Source organism: Nicotiana tabacum, chromosome 4 (assembly GCF_000715075.1).
Source record: "Nicotiana tabacum cultivar K326 chromosome 4, ASM71507v2, whole genome shotgun sequence".
Classification (NCBI taxonomy): Eukaryota; Viridiplantae; Streptophyta; class Magnoliopsida; order Solanales; family Solanaceae; genus Nicotiana; species Nicotiana tabacum.
The window spans coordinates 12098732-12103681 of record NC_134083.1 but is presented as its reverse complement, the minus strand read 5'-3'; positions in this window follow the sequence as shown (position 1 = coordinate 12103681).

The window sequence follows — 4950 nt, the reverse complement described above, 5'->3', positions numbered from 1 at the left end:
CATCTGCGAAGGCGCAGATGCGGCGAGTTGAGCGCAAAAGCGACAAGTGGCGCGCACCAGCGAGTGCGTAGATGCGGGTATTTTACCGCAGGTCGAAAGGCAGACCTCCAGTGCTTCTCTGAAGAAGCGTGTTTTTGGTCGCAAATGCGACGCCGCAGAAGCGGCTAATGTGCCGCAGGTGCGAAAGTGCTGGGCAGAATGATAAATACAAGGGTTCGCGATTTTGGCTTCATTTTAACATTTCCAAGCTCGGAATGAGGCGATTCTTGGATCAATTTTCATCTCGTGGACTGGGGTAAGTTTTCTCTACTAATTTTTGATCTTATATTACGAATCTACCTTCGTTTTTGGTAATTGGATTGTGAATGTTATAGAGGAAATTGGGGGTTTTGGCCTAAAGTTTCATAATATGAATTTTTGAGTTTTAAACATCGAATTGGAGTCGGATTTGAGTGAAACTAGTATGGTTGGACTCGTAATTGAATGGGTTGTTGGATTTTGTAAATTTTGTCGGGTTCCGAGGTGTGGGCCTGGGTTGGGCTTTTGATTCAAGATTGATCTTTTTCAATCGGGATTGGTTCCTTTAGCATTGTTTGATGTATTTGAGTTGTTTTTGGTTAGTTTCGAGCCGTTCGGAGGTCAGAACCCGCGGGATGGCATTTTGGAGTATCGCTTAGCTTGCTCGGTGTTGGAATTGGCTTGTTCGAGGCAAGTAACTCTTCTAATTTTAGTGCTGAGGGTATCAAACCCCGAAATATGTGTTATGTGATTGGTATTGAGGTGACGTACATGCTAGGTGACAGGCGTGCACCCTGTGAATTGTGATCCCGTTGTTTCCATGGCACTGTATAGTGGCCCCATTTTGTTGATATTTGTGTTATGACCATGTGATAAAGTAGTTAAGCTGTCAATCATGCTAAATATCATGTTTAGGCTTTATGCTGATATTGTTAGGACCCATAATGGTCGTTTCTTGTTGTCATCTCACTTATTTCATTGATATATTATACTCAGTCATATTCATGCATTCATATCATATCTCAGTCTCAATTGTTGTTTATTGATACATCATATCATTGTTGTCGGGCTAGTTTCATGGCATTGTGAGCCCGTGAGTGAGACTGGAGAGATTGATGACTGAGTGAGGACGAGGGCCTGAGTGAGAGTGACATTTTGGGATCGAGCTGCACGCCGCAGCATATGATATTGATTATATTTTATATGGATCGGGTTGCACGCCGCAACAAGCCTTCGAGCTATATATATATATATATATATATATATATATATTATTATATCGGGTTGTATGCTGCAATAATATTGGATCGGGTTGCACGCCGCAACAATATTGGATCGGGCTGCACGCCGCAACAATATAGCGCTTGGGCTGAAGGAGCCCTTCCGGAGTCTGCACACCCCCAGTGAGCGTAGTTGACTATATATATGTGTATATATGTGGATCGGGCAGCACGGCGCATCGAGTATTATACAATACTGAGTGATTGAGTGTGCTGAGCCTTGAGCATAGTGAGAGGGAATGTGAGATAGTGAGAATGAGTACTCTTAGAGTGTGAGTACATGAGTTCATCTCTGAGATGCATTGCATTGACATGCACACATGACATACAGGCATAGAGATGTATTTTCCTTATGTTGTACGGTATCACATCATTCATGATTTCTCACACATGTTGACAGATGGGCATAGTGATGCATTTGTTTTACTGTGGTTATCTGGAAAAAAAATGAAACATCTTATTTATTATGGAAAGGATTTTGGGAAAATTATTATTTTCAAACTTATTCATATTTTTGGTAACTCTGGTAAACGATTTGGGTTTTCATTGGAGTACTCGAAAGGCGGAACTATTTTCAGAAATCATGTTTTTGTTGAACATTTGATTGTTGAGTTACTTCTGGTATTACTTGTTTTATGTTGTTATGAACTATTGTTGGTTATTGAAGTTGGGACCCGACCTTGGTACAAGCTCGTCACTACTTTCAACCTAAGGTTAGGTTTGTTACTTATTGAGTACATGGGGTCGATTGTACTCATACTACACTTCTGCACCTTGCGTGCAGATTTTGGCTGCTGATATTATTGTGTTCGATGGGAGCTGGATTGAAGATGTACCTGCGTCCTGGTTGTAGCTGCCCCTTGTTCGTGGTAGCTTTAGATCTATAAAACTTTGTTTATGTACTATTCAAATAGACTATGTATTTATTTTATTTTCGCATTGTAAACTCTATTCTTAGAAGCTCATGATTTGTACTACCAGTTCGTGGGAAATGTATAAGATTAAGATAATTCTTTATTTAAATTGCTTTATTAATTGTTACTAAAATTTATTAGTGGTTAAGTGGCTTACCTAGCGGGTAGGTTAGGTGCCATCACGACTAGTCGGATTTTGGGTCGTGACAAGGTGGTATCAGAGCTCTAGGTTCAGAGGTTCTACAAGTCATGAGCAAGTGTCTAGTAGAGTCTTGCGGATCGGTATGATGACATCCATACCTATCTTCGAGAGGCTACAGGACATTTAGGATATACTTCCCATCTTTCTTTCCTTATCATGGGGCATTGATTCAGCTTGAAGCATAACCTTTTCATTTCCTTCCAAGCATTCGTATGCGCATGTGAGTGCTCGGTATCGGCTGTGCGCCGGCGGCTAGTGATTCCATGGTTGAGGTGCAAGATGTGATTTTGGCGTGCTGATAATGGGCCAGTCTGGAGGACTTGAGGCCGGGTTTTGAAGGTAGCTTGAGCACGGAGATTTCAATTGTGTGAGCACGTGCTTTTGGGACTTATAGGTCCGTTGGTGTCCCTATTAGTGGAATTTGTGATTGGATGACTATGTGGTGAGTATGATGTAACTGTGAGATTTGTTCAAATTGTTCGAATATGACGAGAAGAGTTTACTTGAGATGTAGCAATGACTATGGGGTGTCTGATTTCTGTCTTGATTTGGCGTATGGTCTCGAGTTATGGGTATGTTGAGGGATCTCTCATGTTATTTAGTTGTGGAGTGAAGTAGATTCTCATATCTTGTTGATGAGTTCAGAATCAAGAAGATTAAGTGATTGCGTAGTGGTCTTGACTGTGGAAGGGTATAAAAAGATGTCGATTTCAGGCAGAGCAGGCGAGTTATTTCCTGTGAGGTGTCCTGGGGTTGTGTGGTCCTTATGATTTTTTGTAGAGAGTTCTCCTTTACCAGTGAATGATAATTCTGTGATTTGAGTTTGGATCGGTTGTAACAGTTGACCTGACTATCATGAGGATGAATGCGAGATTTGCAGATGATTTGAGGTATTATATGGTTTGTGTTACATGAGCTTACGAAGGATTTAGTTTAATTTCAGTGTGGGATTCTGGCAGTAATAGAGTATGGGTATCGTGATGTTATCGAGTGTTTTATTCTATGGCTTTGAGCCAAGTGGGGGAGTCTGCTATCGACGAGTTGATTGCACGGTTATATGTTGTATTAGTTTAGGTTCGGGGTATACTGGTAAATCAGTTATGACTTGCAGAGGTCGAGATCGAGGATGACTCAGGTAAAGGAAATTTGGGATACAGGTTGTATTACACTCTATGGGTATATGTGAATCATAAAATAATTGAGTGGTTATTCGTAAAGGGTGTAGTGTACATGGAGTAGGAATCTGCTTAGTTGTTTAGGAGTGTGGGTTACTCCCTTGGGTGTTGGTGTGCTAATGGGGCACAGGTCGTTCGGTCTGTTTGGTCGGTGTAATTGAGATTTGAGTAGAGTGGATGACTCTCGAGAATGGTTCTAATGGATTCAAGATTTATATGTATAGATTTGGAATTTTAAAGATTTGTATATGGCTAGAAACTGAGAGTTACATTGGATGGTGTCGAGACTTGTGGCATTTTTATACCGTCGTGGATTATGCATTTAAGCATCAAGAAGGTTAAGGAAACAGTTTTAGGTTCACATAAGTCTCCTTAGAGTGGGTGTCGCGGTTGTGGTACTTTGGGGTGTTTAAGAGGGAAGTCATTGGTATTGCGGCACTCTCCTGGTTGATCGACTGTTGATATTCAAACTTTGCTTTGTGGCACGGAAGAATTTTAGAAGTATTTCTCGTGGGATGATCGTGTATGAGAGATGTGTAAGACATTCTGGCGGTGGAGATTGAATCAGATATTGTGATTCGTGTGTTTTATGGATTTGGAGGCTGGGAGTTCTCAGGAGCAGATTGTTTCATGGTTGTGGACTGTGAGGTTGTGGCCGAAGCTAGCCAGATGATAATATGTGTTATGATTCAGTCATTGTGGATTTTTGGAGGGTTATTTATCTATTTGTGGGTGACCAGAGTCGATTTGGGGGTCCATTGGTAGGCCCAATTAGGATGTGTATTCTACACCGAGCCGGATTGGTTGGCTCCATACTGCTATTGTTGAGGCATGTGCCATTCAGTTGTTGTTGATCTTATTCGTGTTCTGAGATGATCTGTGAGTTACTCTTCTACGCTACGAGGAGTTGTGATTCGTTGGTTATATGCACATATGGTGCGGTTCTATTGTGGCCTTATGGCAGAATTTGAGCGAGAAGAGTATTGGGTATTGCTTGGTTGATGGCGTATTTGTTATGTTCTTTTGTGTTTTGTGGGGTGGCATGGTGTCATTTTTTTCTCCGTGGTTATGGTAATGCACTTTGAGTACTTGATGTCAAATTGCGCATGGTTATTGATTTTTAGCAGGGTGGCTTAAGGTATTTCATATGGACTAGTATTTGGATAGGGTCGCACATTTCATCAGAGTTATGTGGAAATATGATCATTTGTGTTAGATCCGTGTGTTAGGGTTTAATGGTATGTGATAGGTTTAAGCATTTCGTGGTGGTGGTACTTGATGAGCTTGCAGGACGGTTCTCTCGTTTGAGTTATTTTTCCATGATTGAGTACATTTGGAATGTTGCTTATTGGTGCACGGAT